A 24,384-nucleotide genomic window follows, 5' to 3' on the forward strand; every position below is an offset into this window, starting at 1 on the left:
TTATGCGGAAACGCTGGACGTAGTTTAAGCAGCACCACCCAACTGTCCTTGACCGTGGACACGGCTATTCGAATAGTTTGACACTCTGCAGAGGTAGTACGCAGGACCCACGAGAAACGGGAAACTTCCGTGTCATCCACGACTCGCGGTATATCACGTATACCCGAGGTAAGTACCCGATCATCATCTTTCCCCTGACGGTACTAGACAAAGAGGTCCACTCGATTGGTACCCAGCCCACATGTTGTACGTCTTACGAGCACCAACTCTGGACTGTATCAACCATCCAGGGACCAACGGTGTGCCTGGAACTCATAATAATGGCATAGTCGTCCTACCTGGCACGACCCCATCACGAGAGTAACACCGATCACTCCCGCCACTAGTAATGTGGCTCTTTGCTAGCACCGACCAGAGTAATCAACAAAGCCCCGTCCCGTAAAGGGGTAACATGGTCGTACTCGTAAGGTTGGTACGGTCGACACATCATAAATCTAATCCCATTTCCTAAACCATACTCACACAAAAACACTGGTGCATCACTTCACCAAAAGTGATCACCAACTCATCATCACCCTCGGGCATTAGTGGCACCCGACGGGGTTTTCATAAACTCTTTGATTTAACTCATCATCATGCTCATGATAAAATGCTTCTACTTTTACTTGTCAACATGGTATTAACATGACCCTCAAGGGGTAGTGTCAAGCTCAATGCAATGATCTTACTCTACTAGTCAACATGACAGAAGCATGATCCTCATAGATGGCAGGGTCAAGCTCATCATGCTTGTGCTCCGAGGAGCCATATGTATAACATCACTATCATGCAAGTGCTTCGAAGAAGCCTTCGGTACCATCACCACAATGATGAACCGGCATCGTGATCGCATGCAACGGGAGAATACCAACTATACTAGCATGCAACAATGTTTGTGCTCAAGTCATGGTCAAAGGGCTGCTTGCCTTGGTCAGCTAGGTATCCGGGGTCTTCGAGGTCTTCCGCGCCGGATCCTCCGTCACTCGGTAACTCTACCGTTGAAAAAGGAATAAATAAATAATAGCTCACACCAAAACAGATCACAAGGTGCTTTTTTAAAAATGTTGCAAAGCTTGAATAAATTCAGTTTATTATTTTGGAAAATGTTTCCTATGGTTTTTATTAGCTAAGCATATTTATTTAAAAGCAAACAGGACCAAACAAATGCTTTTAATATCATTTTATTATACCAAAACAGATTCTGTTTTGGATAAATGTCAAACTCTACACGATCAATTACTACACATTTTTAGAAAATTGTTGGTGGAAGAATCATATTTTTTACTGGCTAAATATTTTATAAAAATCATTTAAGCTGCAGGTAAAAGAATGAAAGAAAAAGGCCAAGGGGAGACCCAGCCGGCCCAGCCAGCAGACCGGCCACCAGGCGCGCGCGGGCCAGGTTCAAACCTGACCTGCGGGCCCCTGGGGTCAGTGTCAGCGGCTGCGCGCGCTGGCTGCCCCAGGACACCGACAGGTGGGCTCCACCTGTCGGGTCCTTCTCCTACCTCCAGCCAGAGAGGTGGAGACAGACGCCGGAGAGGCTACCGTTGCCCTCAGGCCAATCTTGGAGCGGGAATGGGTCCCTCGTTCCTCCGCCTACCTGCTCGTGGTCGGGACATCACCGGTGGTGGTCTGGGTCGCCGGCGACGAGGTGACCGTGGCGGAAAGGTTTCGGGTTGGCGTCGAGCTACTGGCTAGGGGCACGGATTCGCTCGGGGAAGTTGGGGGAAATGATCCTGGCGTCAAGGGAGTGCAATGGGAGGTCGGGCGGCGCAGGAGCCGACGTGTAGCCGGAGATCGACCGGAGCTCCGAGGCAGAGGGGCCTCGGTCGATCTCAAGCACCGGGGCTCTGCGAGCTCGATTGGGCGGCTAGGGGGAGTCTAGTGGTTGTGCTGAAGCTGCCTGGGGGTGCTGGGGTGCTGGGGGGCCTATTTATAGGCCAGCGGCGGTGAGCCGACTCGGGCGCGCCGGTGACTCACCGTGGCGCGCGTGCCTGCACAGTGAGGTGCTGGCCGCGAAACCATGGGTTCGGGACGTGGTTTAGGACCTCCTGGTGCATCGGCGGCAGAGGGAAAGCGAGTGGGGTCGAGCCGCAGCGACCGTGCATGCTCGGCCGCGTCGGGCGCGCGCGGGCACGCGTCGCCTGAGCTCTTGCGCGAGGAGAGGGTGGTCCCTAATGGTAGCTTTGCATTGAATGGCTGTCGGTGGAGTGTTTGGACATTACTGGGGAGGCTGGAACTGGCCGGGGCGACGTCCTCTTGCTGGAGGCTCTCTGTAGCGTGCCGAGAGCGCAGTTTTGGCATGCCACGGCATGATGGCGCCCTCTGGGGCACGTGGGACGTGTCCTTCATGTCCTGAGTGTTGCTGGGAGTGTGCCTAGCCATTGTGTGTTAGTGGGAGCACGAGCTGGTCAAAGGAGGCAAGGAACACCAGTGTTGCCAGTACTGGCCTGCGGCTCAAATTGAAGATCTTGTCACTTGTGCTTGGAGTTGGGGAGGGGCTGGTTGACTGGGTGCTCACGGTGTTCTGGGGCTCTAACTCACCAAGTTTAGGGCTTTGCCATTGGGTAAAACAGTGGCTAGGAGGGTTTTTACCTTCCTGTCAGTAGGTGTTCGACAGTGATTTGGGGTGTTTCCACTCCACCACTGGAACTGAAACTTAACAGGTTTGGTCTTGGGGTAAAAACATGAGGTTTCACCAAATTTGAGCACCATTGAACAAGTTTAGCTTTGTAAACTTGAAAATGCCTCAAAATGACCAGTACTGTCCTTTACAAAGGAAGTGTGGCCAATCAGAGTCTCACAAATCCCATCTTTGGTGTGGAGTCCTCATTTGGGGTGTCTAACACCTCTGCAAAGTTTCAGCTCCATTGGAGAAACTTTGCAATGTAGAGTTGTTACAACTCTTCTCTGGACAGAGAGGGTTTTGGGCTCATTAGGTGCACTTCCCCACCTTGGATCAAGGTGAGATTTTATGTGAGCACCTAATATGGCTTGGGAGGGCTCCTGTAATTTTATGGGAATTTATTGAGATCAGTTCCTTTGGAAACATCTCAAAAAGCTAAAACAGACAGAAATGGTTTTTAGGGTTTTACTCAAATAATATTAATATATAATAGGGTTGAATATCTTATATATGGAAAATATATGTCCTTCTGAGCTTCCATGAATTTACTCAGAATTTTCTAAGGCAGGAAAGCAATTTTCCTTGTGGGAATATCATTCCTGGCCTTAGAAACAGACATAAATATAAAATAGGAAAATAATATTCTAAATCACCAATTAATGTTTTTAATGAATGAAAATAAGATTTGGATCAGATCACCAACTTTGGTTGGATGTGCCACTTGGCTTCATGAGCTAGTAGTGTATCCCAATACGATGAAGGTGATCTTGATATAAAAGAAAAAGGGTTTTTGAAGAGAGCAAAATAATAAGTTTTTCATGGGTTTGAGTCATCAAGCAAGCAATCATTCACTCATACAAGGGCTGACATTGCACTCACAACATTATTTGAAAAAGTTTTAACATGCTCTGATTTTTGCAACATAAAATACTTGTGATGAAAAATAGGCTGTGACAGACCTATCCCTCATACAAGAATCTCGTCCCCGAGATTCCTAAGCTAAGCGTTAAATAGCTCGGGAAATTCTGATCGGAGATAGTCTTCACATTCCCACGTGGCTTCTTCTTCGGTATGGTTGCTTCACTGAAACTTGAAAAACTTGATGGTGCGGCTTCTGGTGCAACGTTCGGCTTCATCCAAAATGCAGATCGGTTTCTCACGGTAGGTAAGGTCCGGTTGAAGGTCAATAGCTTGATGATCAATGTCCTTGTAAAGATCGGGACGGTGCGGCACTTGTAAACACTTCCAGAGCTGTGACACGTGAAACACGTTGTGCACACCCGAAAGCTCAGGAGGTAGCTCCAACTGATAAGCTACTTCCCCGCGCCTTGTCGTGATCTTGAAGGGTCCAATGAACCTTAGAGCTAGCTTCCCCTTGACGTGGAAACGCTTGGTCCCCTTGAGAGGCGTGACTCGCAAGTACACCTGGTCTGCGGGAACAAACTCCACATCTCTGCGGTGAGGGTCCGCATAGCTCTTCTGCCTTGACTTAGCTGCCTCCAAGTTCTCTCGGACAAGCTGAACCTTGTCCCCTGCTTCCTGCAGTGCTTCTGGTCCGAAAACTAGTCCTTCACCGGTTTCGGACCAATTGAGCGGGGTGCGGCACTTCCGCCCATATAACGCTTCGAATGGGGCCATCTGAAGACTGGACTGGTAGCTGTTGTTGTAAGAAAACTCAGCAAACGGCTGGCAATCTTCCCACCTGGCACCATGAGCCAAAACACAGGCGCGGAGCATGTCCTCAAGTATCTGGTTTACCCTCTCGGTATGTCCGCCCGTTTGCGGGTGGAAAGCCGTACTGAAGGACAGTTTGGTTCCGAGAGCTTCTTGAAACTTCTTCCAGAAACTTGAGGTAAATTGCGTGCCGCGGTCGGACACGATCTCCTTGGGAACTCCGTTGACACTCACCACTCGATGAAGGTATAGACTGGCCAGCTGGCTGCCATCGTAGGTGGTGTTAACAGGGATGAAATGGGCCACCTTGGTCAAATGATCGACTATGACCCAAATGGAGTTATGACCCTTATTCGACCGGGGCAACCCGGTGATGAAGTCCATGCCGACTTTATCCCACTTCCATTCCGCCACTTGAAGAGGTTGCAGCAATCCAGCAGGTCGCTGGTGTTTAGCCTTGACTTGCTGGCATACATCGCATTTAGCGACATAGGAGCCAATTTCTCTCTTCATGCCATGCCACCAGAATCGTTCTCGGAGGTCTTGGTACATCTTGGTACCACCTGGATGGATAGAGTACGGTATGTCATGAGCCTCTTGCAGGATCAAGTCCATAAGTTTGACCTGGTTAGGTACGCATAAGCTCTTCCCGTTCCACAGTACTCCTTGCTCATCAATCGAGAATCCTGGGGCTTTGCCTTCCCGCACCTTCCTCTTGAGGCCTTCGATACTCTTGTGCCCCTTCTGGGCTTCCTTGATGTCGTCTGCTGGAGTAGGCTTGACTTCGAGGTTGGCCAGGTATCCTGGTTCGACATCTCTTCATACAAGACGGGTAACCTTTCCTTGAGCATGACGTTCAAGGAGCCTGCCTTCCGGTTTAAGGCATCGGCTACCACGTTCACCTTGCCGGGATGATACTGAATGCTGAGGTCGTAATCCTTGATTAACGTAAGGCATCTCCGCTGCCTCATATTCAGCTCCCTTTGAGTGAAGATATACTTCAGACTTTTGTGGTGTGTATATATCTCACATCGCTTCCCCAGAAGGTAATCTCGCCACGTCTTCAGAGCATGCACTACAGCTGCTAGCTCGAGATCATGGGTGCCGTAGTTCTCCTCATGCGGTCGCAGTTGCCGTGACAGGTACGCCACGACCCTGCCATCTTGCATCAGGTCTCCACCGAGCCCGGTTCCAGAGGCATCACAATATATCATGAATTCCTTGTTGATGTCTGGGGTAGCCAATACCGGGGCGGTAGTTAGCCTCTTCTTCAACTCCTGGAAACTTGCTTCATACGCCAGTGTCCACTCGAACTTTCGGCCTTTCTTCAAGAGCTGAGTCATAGGTCGAGCGATGATGGAGAATCCTTCTACAAACTTGCGGTAGTATCCCGCGAGCCCGATGAAACTCCTGACATCCTTCACGTCCTTTGGTGATTCCCAGTTGGTCACTCTAGTAATCTTGGACTGATCTACGGCCAAACCGCTTGCCGTCAGGGTATGACCCAGAAATCCAACTTCGTTCAGCCAGAACTGACACTTGCTGAATTTGGCATAAAGTTGGTGCTCTCGAAGCTTTCCCAGAACTAACCTCAGGTGTTGCTCATGCTCCTCTTCGGACTTGGAGAAGATTAATATGTCATCGATGAACACGACGACAAACTTGTCCAAATATTCCATGAAGACCTTGTTCATGAGGTACATGAAGTAGGCTGGGGCATTTGTCAAACCGAAGGGCATGACAGTGCATTCATATAGACCGTATCGGGTCACGAATGCAGTCTTGGGTATATCTTCGGGTCGAATCTTCAACTGGTAATATCCCGATCGAAGATCGATCTTGGAAAATACACTAGCCCCGTTTAACTGGTCAAACAGGTCTTCGATCTTGGGGAGCGGGTACTTGTTCTTAATTGTGACTTCATTAAGAGAACGGTAACCGACGCGGAGTCGAATGGTACCATCCTTCTTTGAAACAAATAGAACATGTGATCCCCAAGGTGATGCGCTCGGACGGATGAACCCTTTCCTGAGTTGCTCATCCAGCTGCTTCTTCAGCTCTGCCAGCTCTTCGGAACCCATCCTGTAAGGCTTTTTGTATATAGGCCTTGATCCGGGCATGAGCTCAATGATGAACTCGATGTCTCGGACAGGAGGCATTCCGGGTAGCTCGTCAGGAAAGACGTCCGGGTATTCACAGACTACAGGCACTTGATCAAGCTCTACCTCGGATAGACTGTTGACTCGAGGCACTTGAGCCGATACTGGCTCGGAGACAAACTTGACCTTGACCCCTTGGTCGCTTGTCATGGTAATGGCCCTGTTGGCATAGTCCAAAAGACTCTAGTGCTTGGCCAACCAATCCATGCCGAGGATTACTTCTACACCTTGCGATTTAAGCACAATGAGGTCTGTCAAGAAACTCGTTCCATTGATAACTATCTCGACCCTTCTACACCCTAGGTTGGTCCAATGCGTGCATGTGCCAAGTTTTCAAAACCAAAGTTTTTGACAAACGGAAATTGCATTCATAAAAACTAGGTGATGTAGTTAATTACAGGCTGCCTAAGGCAATAGGTGACTTACATCATACACACATACGTAAATTAGAAACGGATACATGGATACCCTATGCTCGGGGTATTCCTGATTGCCTACGCTAAATCCTACGCGACGGACTGCGCGGTCTCAAAGGCGGATTCAACAGGATCCTCATCTTTGTCCTCGTCTTCATCAACATCTTCTTCCTTTATAGGAGTGGAAGAAAGAATCCGCACATCACGGCGTCTCTCAGGCGAGGCGGCGAAGATCTCAGTGTACTCTTCCGCTGTCAGGCGGCGACTCCCAAGAGGGACTGCCTGGATGGGTAACACACCACCCCTAGTAGCAAGAGCTGTCCTTCCTTCAGGTGCGCCTGCCTTCTTTACCTTGCGGTTCTACATCTTCTCAGTGTGGAGCAAGCCCTTAACTAGGTGCAGCTCTTGGCGAAGCTTGGCTGATTCCTTAACCAGGAAGTGCGTCAGGGTGTCCGACGAGAGGCTGAAGTAGGTCTGAAACCTTAATGGCATCCCATCCTCCGTGGCTGGGGTGAGTGTCCAACTCCCATCCACTCCTTCCTTAATGAAAGGTAGGTGACGAGTGACAGGCTCATTAGCCATCTCAGGTAGGATGCTGCGGAGACGCACGAGCGCCTCTCGTGCGGCCGTCTCCACTGCCAACATCAGCTCTCCTATCTGTGGTCCTTCAAAGAACCAACTAGACGGGGAGTCATTAGCCTTCACTATCACGTCCACGTGATATTCCTTAGTGTCGGCGTTGACCCAGTGCTCGTGGTAGAGGAAGATGGGTGTGCGACGTACGTGGCACTTCTCGAGACAATCCACCAGGAGTAGTGGAAAGCCGGTCTCCAGAAGCGTCTCAGGTACGGCAGCCAGCTACAAGGTATAGGAGAGAAGTCAGAAGGTTGTATGTGCAAAAGTTTTGTGCAAGGCTGGCGTTCTAACGTTCTCGACTAACGTCCATGCTATCTAAGGCTTCCTATAGTCAGGATGGCTCTGATACCAGTTCTGTGGCGACCCCGACTAGCAAGTCGAGTTCGCCGTGCCCAGTGACCCCAAGGATCAATGGTCACTGAACACAGATACTGAATAACAGAGTCTTACATCCAAGTACCGAAATTATTACATCAAACGACCAGAAGGTCGGGTTCAAGAGCGAGGCCTTAAGCCAAATTAAACAGATACATCGAGTAGCGGAAACTCGTAAGGGCTAAGCGGTGCCCATGCCATCAAGCCTACACCGACAGGCATTCTGACTTGGAAGCGTCCTAGATCGCTGGTTCGTCTTCGACGGCGTACTCGTCGCCAAACTCCGGTCCTTCCATGTCTGGTCAATAATATAACCAGTGGTAAGCCAATGAGTACTTTGAATATACTCGCAAACAGCCCATGATATGAACATTTATAGTGAAGAATAACAGTAACATGTATCTTTGGTGGAATGCAATTTGGTGGAATGATCAGGTATGTGCAACAAGTTAAAGAACTACTCTCGAAGAACAGGTTACAGATATCAACATATCTGCTAAGGGCTAAACCATCCGGGTTCACCCTATATGCCAAGTCATCGGACTTGTCATAACCTCAATGTATTACTGAGGGCTAAACCATCCGGGTTTACCCTATATGCCAAGTCACCGAAGTTGGTCATATCATCATCTCTATAACAACACCTTTTTAACACCACACACACACTCTTGGTTTATGCGGAAATGATGGACATAGTTTAAGCAGCACCACCCAACTGTCCTTGACCGTGGACACGGCTATTCGAATAGTTTGACACTCTGCAGAGGTAGTACGCTGGACCCACGAGAAACGGGAAACTTCCGTGTCATCCACGACTCGCGGTATATCACGTATACCCGATGTAGCGACCCGACTCAAAACGAGTCAAGCCTCTGTGTTTCTGTGTCATCCCTGGATCAGTATGCTGGCACACACAGTACATCAATGTATATATCAAAGTGCAATCACATGTAAATAGCGTAAAACTGATATATACCTTAAATATTTTAGCGGAAGCAGTCAAGGGAGTGGAGTCCCAATAAACACCAACGGCAAGTTGAGTGTAGACCGTAACCCTGAATCGTACTCTTACTCGTCGAAGAAAAATATCTGCAACATAAGACGTTGCAGCCGTTTAGGTCAGCATATTGAATATGCCGGAAAGTCACATCAGAGAGGGGTGAAAAGTAATAATCTATACTATATGCATATATGGCAGGTGGTGTTGTAAGTTTTAGCGTAAAGCAAATTTTCTCCTACAACAAGAGAGGGGCTAAAAGCAAAATATTACTACGCTGTTGGTTGTTAATGAGATGGTTCCGCCAACCAGTTCTCATACCCATGTTGTCAATAATTCCCACATCAATATTATTATTTGTGTTGAGAATTTCAGATAACTTCAGTTCCTTTGGCTCAAGTTATCCATGACCGTGGACACGGCTAATCGATTAGGTTTGAGTACTCTGCAGAGTTTTGCACACGTTACCCACAAGATTTGATCGCCTCCGTGTATGTCCTCGCACTTCAGGGTGTTTGAAGACCGGATGATCAAAACATGGTCTTTCAACGGGTCCCTCGGAATCCCTGTCGGTGCCCATCCAATCCTACCGTTCTTCTACATCTGCTAGCACCGCCTGTCCAGAGTCGCCGCGTTGTCCAACCAAGCCAGAGCCCATAATGACTTGTGGCTGTGCACGTAAGCCTTGGGTCTTGAAAATATCCGTCCATCTCTTTGAGCCTGGGTGAAGCTTTCCGCAGGATGTCATGGCCTCTCCAGCATCCCGGGTCATCCACTGGGTTCTCCAGGGAGCCGATCAACCGTCCTTCACCCAGAGTTGCCTTGCGTCCGAGGTCTTGAAAATCTTGTCTTAACCGGTCTTGATTATTTAATCAACCTTGCATCACTCGTGTTATGCACTCAACCGAAATCCCATCTACTCAAGCATAGCAATATGAAATTTGTCGTCCCGGGGCCAAGTATCGGGGTTGTTGTGTGCCTACCACATGATACTACAACCTTTACTAAAATTTCCAAGTACCTAAGCAGCATGCAATTGGGCATAGGATGGTAGAACTACGATGCATAAAACATAGGTGATAGTATGATCAAAATGACTTGCCTGGTATTACTTGATGAAGATAGTCGCTCTCAAAATCCGGATAATTCTACTCGCCACACTCCGAGCAATCTATCGTAAACGAATAGCATTCAATAAATATTCATGCCAAAAAGGAAGAACCAAGAGAACATAAGAACAAAGCATGTCTTGGTGCAAAATAACAACGTACTAAGGTTTAATAAAAAGGTCCTAAGTGTGTTGTAAAGTGAAGGTGCATGAATGAGATCAAAAGAGTTAATGGACGATGAACTATTGATATATAAGCTCGACTTGCGTACACTATGGGAGGTGATCAAAAATATTGAGATAACAACATGAATGTTGTTTGACAAATAGTATAAGACATAAGAATTTATTTGTAGAAAGAATTTCTTGAAATGGAGCACTACAACGCAAGTTATAGCAAATTGAAGCATGAATTGAATTTGCATTCAAAAGGTCAAGAGAAGTTGAACTGAAGTACGATGGTTACGTACAAAATCTATATATGACATGACTGTTTAGGGGTAAAAGGAATCAATTGAAAAGGTGGTACGATTTGCAAGATAAGATCAAATGAATGTTCGAATACAAATTTGAATAGCTCAAATTTGTAAGGTTCAAAGGTCGAAACTAATGATGCTACTCGATATAGGAGATTAATACGAGCGTGTAGAAAAAAGAATTACTAGATTTGAAATAGCGGATCAAAAGAAACAAATACTTTAATATAACATTGAATCGGCTTAGAACGATGTGAACACTTTTGGGCACGAATTGTTAAATCTGATTTGATCAAAATTATAAGTTGAAAATTTAAAACTAATGATACAAACGGGAAGATTACTTTGATACGAATCCAATGCAATTGGATTCATCTAAAACGGAGCTACAGATAAAAAGATATGATCAAAACAAGTTTGAATATGAGCGTGAACAAATTTCGAAATTTGAAAATTTCAAAAAATTGATATGATAGGTTCACTCGATAGGTGGGATCAAGACGAAACTCTAGGCGTTGGTTTCATCTAATTCGGATAAACGAGTAAAAAGTTATGGCTATTTGAAAAATCAGGGCCAAGCTGTTTTACGGAAGAAAAGTGCTATGTCTAAAATAATTCTAGTACTAATGTGTAAATACGAAGACTAATTAATATATCTAATTACTCTATGGTATACTAGTGTAGGAATACTAGTCTAGAAATAATAAACTACGGGAGTATAAAAAAAATACGAAGAGAAATACCTTTAGAATGCAGAGTAAGAATTAATTCCAATGAGTAGACGACTTCGAGAAATCCCGCCGAAGAGAAGAAAAAATATTTTTATTTAATAAATCTAGTTAAACCAAAAGATTGATTTTACCCGAAATAGATGATTTTTGGATGCTCCTATGGATCTATATTTATAGGTGGAAGGGAGGTCTAATGGTCCATAGATAGGCAATGTGGGACTAAACATATACGTAAAGAGGAGAAAATAGAAAAAAAAAGAGAAGAAGGGCAGCATGGGCAAAAAACTTTGGCCAGCCGCATGAGCAGCCGTGGCCTTTGTTTTTGTTTTTTTTCGAACCAACAATTTTTTTTAAACAAAGAAGAAAAATGTATAAATGAAAAAGAGAGAACATTTTATATAGACATATTATATATCAAAAAATTTAGAATAATTTTTTCTAAAACATGAACATATTTTCTAAACCAAAAAAATATTTTTTTTAAAAAAATATTTTTTTGCAATAACTTTAAAATGAAAAGGAATTTGAATTTCAAATAAATTGCAAATACTTAAAATTTGAATCAAGACATTGTCTCTGATTTTGGAGGGTCATTTTCCTCCTCTCGTTTGATTTTTTTTAATCAAAGGGTTTTGAAAATATTCAAAATCAAAATCGAAAAGGGATTCAAAATAGAAAAAATTTGGGAAGTCATTTTATTCCCTCTCATTTTTTTGAGAAGTTTCAAATTCCACTCAAGTTTCAATCACTCAAACAAACAAACAATCAATCTAATAATTATATAAACATTCCAAAATTTATAATTTTGGGATGTTACACCCGAGGTAAGTACCCGATCATCATCTTTCCCCTCACGATACTAGACAAAGAGGTCCACTCGATTGGTACCCAACCCACATGTTGTACGTCTTACGAGCACCGACTCTGGACTGTATCAACCATGCAGGGACCAACGGTGTCCCTGGGACTCATAATAATGGCATAGTCGTCCTACCTGGCACGACCCCATCACGAGAGTGACACATCATAAATCTAATCCCATTTCCGAAACCATACTCACACAAAAACACCGGTGCATCACTTCACCAAAAGTGATCACCAACTCATCATCACCCTCGGGCATTAGTGGCACCCGATGGGGTTTTCATAAACTGTTTGATTTAACTCATCATCATGCTCATGGTAAAATGCTTTTACTTTTACTTGTCAACATGGTATTAACATGACCCTCAAGGAGTAGGGTCAAGCTCAATGCAATGATCTTACTCTACTAGTCAACATGATAGTAGCATGATCCTCATAGATGGTAGGGTCAAGCTCATCATGCTTGTGCTCCGAGGAGCCATATGTATAACATCACTATCATGAAAGCCCTTCGAAGAAGCCTTCGGTACCATCACCACAATGATGAACCGGCATCGTGATCGCATGCAACAGGAGAATACCAACTATACTAGCATGCAACAATGTTTGTGCTCAAGTCATGGTCAAAGGGTTGCTTGCCTTGGTCATCTAGGTATCCGGGGTCTTCGACGTCTTCCGCTCCGGATCCTCCGTCACTCCGTAACTCTACCGTCGAAAAAGGAATAAATAAATAATAGCTCACACCAAAACATATCACAAGGTGCTTTTTAAAAATGTTGCAAAGCTTGAATAAATTTAGTTTATTATTTTGGAAAATGTTTCCTATGGTTTTTATTAGCTAAGCATATTTATTTAAAAGCAAACAGGAGCAAACAAATGCTTTTAATATCATTTTATTATACCAAAACAGATTCTGTTTTGGATAAATGTCAAACTCTACAGAATCAATTACTACACATTTTTAGAAAATTGTTGGTGGAAGAATCATATTTTTCTACTAGCTAAATATTTTATAAAATTCATTTAAGCTGCAGGTAAAAAAATAAAATAAAAAGGCCAGGGGGAGACCCAGCCGGCCCAGCCAGCAGACCGGCCACCAGGCGCGCGCGGGCCAGGTTCAAACCTGACCTGCGGGCCCCTGGGGTCAGTGTCAGCCGCTGCGCGCGCTGGCTGCCCCAGGACACCGACAGGTGGGCTCCACCTGTCGGGTCCTTATCCTACCTCCAGCCAGAGAGGTGGAGACGGACGCCCGCGAGGCTACTGTTGCCCACAGGCCAATCTAGGAGCGGGAATGGGTCCCTCGTTCCTCCGCCTACCTGCTCGTGGTCGGGACCTCACCGGAGGTGGTCTGGGTCGCCGGCGAAGAGGTGACCGTGGCGGAAAGGTTTCGGGTTGGCGTCGAGCTAGTGGCTAGGGGCACGGATTCGCTCGGGGAAGTTGGGGGAAATGATCCTGGCGTCAAGGGGAGTGCAATAGGAGGTCGGGCGGCGCAGGAGCCGGCGTGTAGCCGGAGATCGACCGGAGCTCCGAGGCGGAGGGGCCTCGGTCGATCTCGAGCACCGGGGCTCTGCGAGCTCGATTGGGCGGCTAGGGGGAGTCTAGTGGTTGTGCTGAAGCTGCCTGGGGGTGCTGGGTTGCCGGGGGACCTATTTATAGGCCAGCGGCGGTGAGCCGACTCGGGCACGCCGGTGACTCACCGTGGCGCGCGTGCGTGCACAGTGAGGTGCTGGCCGCGAAACCATGGGTTTGGGACGTGGTTTAGGACCTCCTGGTTCATCGGCCGCAGAGGAAAAGCGAGTGGGGTCGAGCCGCAGCGACCGTGCATGCTCGGCCGCGTCGGGCGCGCGCGGGCACGCGTCGCCTGAGCTCTCGCGCGAGGAGAGGGTGGTCCCTCATGGTAGCTTTGCACTGAATGGCTGTCGGGGGAGCGTTTGGACATTACTGGGGAGGCTGGAACTGGCCAGGGCGACGTCCCCTTGCTGGAGGCTCTCTGTAGCGTGCCCAGAGCGCAGTTTTGGCATGCCACGGCATGTTGGCGCGCTCTGTGTCACTTGGGACGTGTCCTTCATGTCCTGAGTGTTGTTGGGAGTGTGCCTAGCCGTTGTGTGTTAGTGGGAGCACGAGCTGGTCAAATGAGGCAAGGAACACCAGTGTTGCCAGTACTGGCCTGCGGCTCAAACTGGAAATCTTATATATGGAAAATGTATGTCCTTCTGAGCTTCCATGAATTTACTCAGAATTTTCTAAGGAAGGAAAGTAATTTTCCTTGTGGGAATATCATTCCTGGCCTTAGAAACAGACATAAATATAAAATAGGAAAATAATATTTTAAATCACCAATTAATGTATTTAATGAATGAAAATAATATTTGGATCAGATCACCAACTTTGGTTGGAAGTGCCACTTGGCTTCATGAGCTAGTAGTGTATCCCAACATGATGAAGGTGATCTTGATATAAAAGAAAAAGGGTTTTTGAAGAGAGCAAAATAATAAGTTTTTCATGGGTTTGAGTCATCAAGCAAGCAAACATTCACTCATACAAGGGCTGACATTGCACTCACAACATTATTTGAAAAAGTTTTAACAAGCTCTGATTTTTGCAACATAAAATACTTGTGATGAAAAATAGGGTGTGACAAGACCCTTCCCGGTGCCCTGCCGGAGGGGACTTTGGAGTTGGAGGGCTTGTACATCAACATCATTGCCTCTCCAATGACTCGTGAGTAGTCCACTTCAGACCTACGGGTCCGTAGTTAGTAGCTAGATGGCTTCTTCTCTCTCTTGGATCTTCAATACAAAGTTCTCCATGATCTTCATGGAGATCTATCCGATGTAATCCTCTTTGGCGGTGTGTTTGTCGAGATCCGATGAATTGTGGATTTGTGATAAGATTATCTATGATTTATATTTGAGTCTTTGCTGATTTCTTATATGCATGAGTTGATATCCTTGTAAGTCTCTCCGAGTCTTGGGTTTTGTTTGGCCAACTAGATCTATGATTCTTGCAATGGGAGAAGTGCTTGGTTTTGGGTTCTTACCGTGCGGTGACCTTTCCCAGTGACAGAATGGGCAGCAAGGCACGCATCATGTTGTTGCCATCAAGGGTAACAAGATGGCCTTTCATCATAAATTTGAGATTATCCCTCTACATCATGTCATCTTGCTTAAGGCGTTACTCTGTTCTTATGAACTCAATACACTAGATGCATGTTGGATAGCGGTCTACGTGTGGAGTAATTGTAGTAGATGCAGAAAGTATCGGTCTACTTGTTTTGGACGTGATGCCTATAGATATAATCATTGCCTTAGATAACGTCATGACTTTGCGCGGTTCTATCAATTGCTCGACAGTAATTCGTTCACCCACCGTCTACTTGCTTTCATGAGAGAAGCCACTAGTGAAAACTACGGCCCCCGGGTCTATTCACAACTATCGTCTCCACTTTCACTTTTGCTTTGCTTTGTTTCCTTTTTGCTTTCAGTTCTCACTTTGCAAACAATCTATAAGGGATTGACAACCCCTTCATAGCATTGGGTGCAAGCTCTTTGTGTTTGTGCAGGTACTTGTGACTTGACGCGATCCTCCTACTGGATCGATACCTTGGTTCTCCAACTGAGGGAAATACTTACCGCTAATGTGCTACATCACCCTTTCCTCTTCAAGGGAACACGAACGCAAGGCTCCAAGGCCGCGGGGAAATCCTTTGCATATTTGCCAAGGAAGTCCCTATAGGCGTAGCCCGTAGCAGCAGGATTCCTGGCTCCGTTGCCAGGGAAGGTCTGTTGTCGCAGTAGCAAAGTCGCCGGGCATGAAATCTACCAACTTTGTGTCACCTGTTGGCTTGAACTTGAGGGGCGGCTTTGAATCAATTGTGGGCGTCTTGAGTGGTGTCATATCCACCGGGTCAATATTATCCTAATGGAACTTGAGTTCCTCTGCTGCGCAAGCCGACTCAGCATAAGCCGCGTCTCCCTCTTCGCATTCTTGGGATATCTTCCGGTCTACATTGATTGTGATAGTTCCTTTAGGGCCCGACATCTTGAGCTTAAGGTAGACATAACATGGGCGGGCCATGTAACGAGCGTAAGCCGGCCGACCGAAAAGCGTGTGGTAAGCTCTCTTGATTTGGACCACCTCAAACATGAGGGATTCGCTTGTGTAGTTGGACTCCGTGCCGAATGCCACATTAAGCTTGATCCACCCAACGGGGTATGCGCACTTACCTGGGACAATATCGTCGAAGACCGTGGAGCATGGCATCAAATCGCCTTTCGAGAAATTCAACTGTCGGAAAGTATCAAAGTATAAGATGTTGATGTTGCTGCCTCCATCCATAAGGACCTTGGAGAGGGTATAGCCTCCTACCTGGGGTGCAACGACCAAAGCTAAGTCACCAGGGTTATCAACCCGGCGCGGGTGATCCTCCCTACTCCAAACAATGGGTTGCTCAGACCAGTTGAGGTACGTGGGGAGCGCGGGCTCAATAATGCTAAAGGTTTTGTGCCTCACTTTTTGGTCCCTTTTGCAAGTACTGGTGGTGAACATATGATATTACCCGCCGTTTAACTGCTTAGAATTGTTGTGGAAGCCGTCTTTGTCATTCTGTTGCTGGGAGCCATCCTGCGGAGGCTGCTGCTGGAAAACACCTTGTGCATTATATTTTTGTCTGTTCTGGACCTGATAGTGCCCGCATTAGCCTATGACCCGCCTTGCGGGCCTGGGTTAGGAAAACCACTGAACGGGTTTTTTTGTGAGCCGTCCACACCGAATTGATCCGGGTGTCCGCCGTGGTTGCCTCCTTGCCCGTTTTTTAGTGCTTCGGCATGGAACTCGTGCATCACATAACAATCTTCCCAAGAATGGGTAGATGGACCTTCCGCAGTAGCGTGCTGTGGGCAGGGTCCCTTGAGCATCTCATGATAGTTGTGTCGCTTCTTCCCGCTGAAGCCCTTTTTCTTCTGACGCTGGTTCCCATTCCCAACGTTAGTATTGGAAATGAAGTCGGTGTGCCTTCCTGCTGTCTCCTTTTCCCTTGTCCCGTGGGGTTGTGGTTGCCTTGCCCCTGGAACTAAGGGTGGCCTTTGGATGACTCGCCCCTCCTAGCGGTGCTGACTTTGTCGTCATCCTCCCCAGGATCCTTGGTATCATCTCATTCGGCATACCTAGTCAAAGTGTCCATTAATTCCCCCATGTCTTACACCTTACGCTTGAGCCGCCAAGTTTCAACACCAAAGGCTCGTAGTGACATTTTTTCTCCAAAGATCAGCAGGGCCTGAGCCGCCGAAATGCCGTCTGACGAGTGGATCACTTCTTCAACTCGTTGTGTCCAGTGGTGGGCCGATTCATCCGAGCACTGGACACAGTGTTGTAAGTCAACAATAGTCATTGGACGCTTGCTAGTTCCTCTGAAATTTTTAACGAAACGTTCCTTCAGCTTGGCCTAGGTGTTGATGGAGTTCGACGACAGGTTCTTCAACCTAGTGCACGCTGTCCCCTCAAGCATCATTGTGAAATACTTGGCGCACACTGCCTCATTCACATCGAGCATATCCATGGCAAGCTCATAGCTTTCAATCCATGCCCCTGGCTCTAGATCCAGCGTGTAATTGGGAACTTTATGTGGCCCTTTGAAATCTTAAGGCATACGCTCGTTGCGGAGGGTGGGTGATAGACAAGGTATCCCAATGTTCCTGCCACTTGACTCGACCTGCGCGAGGGAAGGTGATACATAAGCCGGATAACCTTGACCCATCGTGGCTGCCGTTTCCATCTGGCGGGCGGCTCGTGCTGCATCTACGAGTTCTTGAGCCCGTGTGTCAGGTATTCCAGGCGGATTGATCTGTGGTAGCTGTCGTCGTTCACTCGACACTACAGGGGGGGTCATCATGACGACTCCTGGTGTGACTTGCCTGGGCCGTGGAGTGTAGTCGCTCGCGGCTATATGACTACTCCTGTTGGACTACCGTTGTTTTCATTATCTCAATGGTGTTCCTTGCCTCTACCTCAGTCGGAGATTTTCCGTGAAGGGGGAGAGATTCAAGGTTGCGGGTTGCAGCTAACACCTTGTGAACGGGGTTTGAGAGGTGACCCCGCGATGTCTGGAAGCGGGGCACATGAGCCGCCGCCGACTGAGGTGCCATTGGGTTGGGCAGCGGCTGATCCGGATTAACCCGCGGGGCTACTTGCCATGGCCGGTTGGGCTCCATCCCAGGGGTATGTGGACTGTCAAAAAGTCGAGTTGGGTTTAGATCGGTCGGCAGACGGTTGTGATGCCTTCTCCGGTGAATCACATCGGAGGCGCGATGTTGTCGTTCAAGCCGCCATCCCTGAGCATTCAGTCGTTCTGTCTCCGCGGTAATCTGGGCCCGCCGTGTTGCCATCCTGGCAGTTTCTCCTTCTATGTCGCGCTGGATTTTGGCCATATCTTCCATTAGTTTTGTTAACTCGGTGTTGACCTCTTCCTGATTCTCCGCCGTCATAGTGACCGCCAGGAGTTTGGCTATCTCTACTACCAGATCTGCCATAGCTTGAGCCAGAGTCTTCCCCGATCCATTGGCCTCGTTGTTACCAGCCGCGTTAGGCTCAGGGACTATTGCTCCCGCCATATAGATGGTGACTTGACGGTGGGGTCGTTCAACATCCTCGGAGATCAGTGCTTTGGGCAACCCCCCGAGTTGTCCTTTGTGGAGGGGGTAGATTGAATCTGTGTCGCCCATGGACGACTCGTCGTCCAAGTTGACAGGGGTGATCTCTTGGATCACCGGCTCGTCTCGTAGGTCGGTTCCTTGCGTTAAACCAACAAAAGCATGGTGTGTCCTGCTACATCTAGAGCTTGCATTGGTTTTTCCCTTGAAGAGGAAAGGGTGATGCAGCACAGTAGCAGTAAGTATTTCCCTCAGTTTGAGAACCAAGGTATCAATCCAGTAGGAGTATCAAGACCAGTCACCAATGTACCTCCGCAAAAGCAAACAAACTTGCACCCAACACTATAAAGGGGTTGTCAATCCCTTCACGATTATTTGCATGGTGAGATCTGAAGGTGGAGAGTGCAACAAAGTAAAAGTGTAGAGCTGAAAATATGATGTGAAGTAGACCCGGGGGCCATAGTGTTCACTAGAGGCTTCTCTCATGATAGCAAGTATTACGGTGGGTGAACGAATTACTATCGAGCAATTGATAGAATCGCACAAAGTCATGATGATATCTAAGGCAATGATCATACATATAGGCAACACGTCCGAGACAAGTAGACCGATACTTTCTGCATCTACTACGATTACTCCACACATCGACCGCTATCCAACATGTATCTAGTGTATTAAGTTCATAACAAACGGAGTAACGCCTTAAGCAAGATGACATGATGTAGAGGGATAAATTCATGCAATAGATATAAACCCCATATTTTTACCCTTGATGGAAACAACACGATGCGTGCCTCGCTACCCCTTCTTTCACTAGGTGAGGACACCGCACGGTATGAACCCAAAACCAAGCACTTCACCCATTGCAAGAATTATAGATCAAGTTGGCCAAACGAAACCCACAACTCGAAGAGAATTAGAAGGATACGAAATCATGCATATAAGAGATCAGAGGAGACTCAAATAATATTCATAGATATCTGATCATAAATCCACAATTCATCGTATCTCGACAAACACACCGCAAAAGAAAGTTACATCGGATAGATCTCCATGAAGATCATGGAGAACTTTGTATTGAAGATCCAGGAGAGAGAAGAAGCCATCTAGCTACTAGCTATGGACCCGAAGGTCTGTGGTGAACTACTGACGCATCATCGGAGAGGCAATGGTGTTGATGAAGAAGCCCTCCGTGTCCGAATCCCCCCACCGGCAGGGCACCAGAACGTGCCCCATATGGGATCTTGCAGAGACATAAGCTTGTGGCGGCGGAAAAGTATTTCATGGCTCTCTCTGGCGTTTTTAGATTTTTGGAGAATTTATAGGCGAAAGAAGTAGGGCAGAGGAGCCACGGGGGGCCCACAAGCCTGCTAGGCCCACCCCCCTAGGCCGGGGCTAGGGGCCTTGTGACCTCCCCCGAGGTCCTTTGCCTTGGTTCTCAAGTTCCCTACGTATCTTCTGTTATGGAAAAAATCATTCCGTGGGTTTTATTCCGTTTGGACTCCGTTTAATATTCTCCTCTGAAAAAGGTCAAAAACCCGGAGAAAACAGAAACTGGCACTTGGCACTGAGTTAATAGGTTAGTCCCAAAAAAGATATAAAATAGCATATTCATGCATACAAAGCATCCAAAGTTGACAAGATAATAGCATGGAACCATTAAAAATTATAGATACGTTGGAGACGTATCAAGCATCCCCAAGCTTAACTCCTACTCGTCCTCGAGTAGGGAAGTGATAAAGACTGAATTTTTGATGTGGGATGCTACCTAACATATTTGTCCTTTGTAACTTCTTTCTTGTGGCATGAATGTTCAGATCCGTAATATTAAAAACAATAATTTACTATTGACATGGAAGCAATACTACTTCAAGCAAACTAGCAAAGTGATCATGAACTTTTGAAATTACAAGGCCAAAGAAAGTAATCCCTACAAAATCACATAGTCTGGATATGCTCCATCATCCCCACAAAACGAGTTTAAATCATGCACAACCCCAGTATTGGCCAAGTAATTGTTTTTGCACTCTTACTTTCTCAAACTTTTTCAACTCTCACGCAATACATGTGGGGACCCCGACTGGTAAGTCGAGATCGCCGTGCCCACTGATCCCAAGGATCAGTGCTCATTGAACACAGATACTGAATAATAGAGTCTTACATCCATACATACCGTTTGATACAATAAATGACCACTTCGGTCGAGTCTTACATACATAGGGCCTTAAAGTCCAAAGCACCAAACTAGACCAATAGCGGAATTATTGGTTGAAAGCGTCAACCCATGCCATCAGCCTTAACCTACAGGCATTCTGACTGGGAAGCGTCCTAGCTCGCAAGAACGTCACCGAGTTAATCTTCACCATATCCTGTCTTTCACACCTGGTCAATGAAATAACCAGTGGCAAGCCAATGAGTACTTTGAATGTACTCGCAAACAACCCATGATACGAACAATGAAAGTGAAGGATAACAATATCATACATCTTTAGTGTAACTCATCTGGGTGGAATGATCATGTATATACATCAAGTTAAAGGATTACTCTTTAAGAACAGGTTACAGATATCAACATATCAGCTAAGGGTCGAACCATCCGGGTTCACCCTATATGCCAAGTCATTGGACTTGTCATAACCTCAATGTATCAACTGAGGGCTAAACCATCCGGGTTTACCCTATATGCCAAGTCACCGAACTTGGTCATAACCTCAATGTATCAGCTGAGGGCTAGACCATCCGGGTTTACCCTATATGCCAAGTCACCGAACTTGGTCATATCAATTCCTCAAGTAACTCCGGTTATTAACACCATTCACCGAACTCACACACACACACACTTGGTTTATGCGGAAACGCCGGACGTAGTTTAAGCAGCACCACCCAACTGTCCTTTACCGTGGACACGGCTATTCGAATAGTTTGACACTCCGCAGAGGTAGTACACTGGACCCACGAGAAACGGGAAACTTCTGTGTCATCCACGACTCGCGGTATATCACATATACCCGAGGTAAGTACCCGATCATCATCTTTCCCCTGACGATACTAGACAAAGAGGTCCACTCGATTGGTACCCAGCCCACATGTTGTACGTCATACGAGCACCGACTCTGGACTGTATCAACCATGCAGGGACCAACGGTGTGCCTGGAACTCATAATAATGGCATAGTCGTCCTACCTCGCACTACCCCATCACGAGACTGACACCGATCACTCCCGCCACTAGTAATGTGGCTCTTTGCTAGTACCGACCAGAGTAATCAACACAGCCCCGTCCCATAAAGGGGTATCGTGGTCGTACTGGTAAGGTTGGGACGGTCGACACATCATAAATCTAATCCCATTTCCGAAACCATACTCACTCAAAACACCGGTGCATCACTTCACCAAAAGTGATCACCAACTCATCATCACCCTCGGGCATTAGTGGCACCCGACGGGGTTTTTATAAACCATTTATTTAGCTCATCATCATGCTCATGATAATATGCTCTATTTTTACTTGTCAAGATGGTATCCTCCCGACCCTCAAGGGGTAGGGTCAAGCTTAGTGCAATGATCTTACTCTACTAGTCAACATGACAGTAGCATGATCCTCATAAGTGGTAGGATCAGCTCATCATGCTCATGCTCCGAGGAGCCATGTGAATAACATCACTATCATGCAAGTGCTTCGATGAAGCGTTCGGTACCATCACATCAATGATGAACCGGCACTGTGATCTCATGCAACGAAAAGTACTTGCTATTCTAGCATGCATAATTTCATATGCTCAAGTCATGGTCAAAGGGCTGCTTGCCTTGCTCACGTAAGTCCTCGGGGTCTTCGAGGTCTTCTGCTCCATCCCCGAATACTCCGTGTACCGTCAACTAACGTCGGAAATAACCATAGTAAGCCACACATCAAGCAAAATAAAAGTGTTCTATAAATAGGATTTTTATTTTTCTTGGACCTCTCTGGTCATAAGAAAAATACCTGAAGCTTCTCACAGGAGATTTGAATCATCAAGGATTTTTGAATAGGTGAAAGGAGCAATAGGTGGCCATTGAATAAGCCAACAGAAATCTTTCTGTTAAAAATGAGTGGACGCACCCATTTAACAGAGAAGGATTTTAGAAATATTTAGGAAGTGGTTTCACTGGATTTGGAGATGGTATGAATATTCTAGAGAGTTTACAAGGTGGAATAAATAGCAATAGGAGCTATTTATTTATTGCAACAGAAGTAAGTCACACACAAATGTTGACCAGGGTTCTAAAAATGGAGAAGGATTTTGGAAGTCTCTGGAAGTTTGAATCACTCCATTTGGAGTTGAAATGAAGCCTATGGGATTTTTGAAAGATGGGGTTAATAATATCCAGATGTGGATTTTAATTAACACACCACAGAAACATGTCTTGGAAAAATGTGCAAAGCACATGGGTGGATAGAGTTTGAATTTAGGAACCTGTAGAAATTTGAACCAGGTGATTTGGAGTTAGAATGATTTTACAATGGATTTTACAAGATAGGAATAAAAGAAAAAGGAGAAAGGGGGGTACTTATCCCTTGAGTTAACAAGTGCCAGGGGCGGCAAATAGCGAATGGGCCGGCCTGCTGGCTCGGCCTGGCACGCAGGGCCATGCAGGAGACATATTCAGTGGAATACGCCTTCGGCTGGGAGGAGGCGCAAAGCGCCTAGGGCGTCTCCACTTATCTGGTGGGCCTCTGCCCTGGCTCCCTGACGAGGGGGCCCCGCATGCAGGAGCTTCTCCTACCTCCAGCATGCGCAGAGAGGAGAAGCAGGAGCCCGAGGGCTCGCTCGCTCCCGATGCCCTGGCCACCTCCGGCGAGGCCCGGCTCCCCGCCGGCTCAGGCGGCCGTGCTGCGCCTACCCGGGGGTCTCGTTCCTGCAGGGGAACCGCGGAGAGAAGGGGCCTTGGCCGCGGCCGAGGGCAGCGGCGGTAGCCGCGGGGAGGGGCTCCTTAGATGGCTCCGGCCACCCTCCGATGGTGCGCCGGCCACCCTCCGATGGTGCGCCGGCCACCGGCGCGCTCGGGGCGGTTAGCCGCATCCGTTCCCCTGCTCAACACCTGCAAGGGAGGGCTACATGAGCGCTGGCAACAAGGCTACAGGGAGGCCGTCTACCCCCCTGGTTTCGGCACCAGGAGCGAAGGGAGAGAGCAGGGGCGCTGGGAAGGAGTTGCGGTGGCATGGGAGGTTGCTGGCAAGGTGGAAGGAGGCGGGGAAAGGCTCTGGGCAGGCCAGCCCGAGCGGGGGCCGAAGCTCTACCCCTCGGCCATGGCTATGGCAGGAGGAGGGGAGGCTTGGGAAGAAGAAGGGGAGCTTGAGAGGAGTTCGAGGGAGAGAGGGAGAGGTTCTGGAGGCTCAGGTGCTCGAGGAACGCTCTAAGTGGGGAAGGGGAGCCGAGAAGGGTCTCGGAGCTCTCTGGTGCACCCAGGGCACGGTGGCCACGCGTCTCTGAGCCACCTTGGAGTCTAGCTGATGGATGGAGGTGGTTTGAACGGTGAAGGGGAGCCTCTGAGACACGCTGGGACAACCTGCCTTGCAAAGAGACGGTCGGGAGGGGAGAAACTAGGTGCAGAGCACCCGGTTTGCACGCCAGGGTGGTGGTCACCACGGCCACC

Source organism: Hordeum vulgare, chromosome 3H, assembly GCF_904849725.1.
Source record: "Hordeum vulgare subsp. vulgare chromosome 3H, MorexV3_pseudomolecules_assembly, whole genome shotgun sequence".
NCBI classification, from domain to species: domain Eukaryota; kingdom Viridiplantae; phylum Streptophyta; class Magnoliopsida; order Poales; family Poaceae; genus Hordeum; species Hordeum vulgare.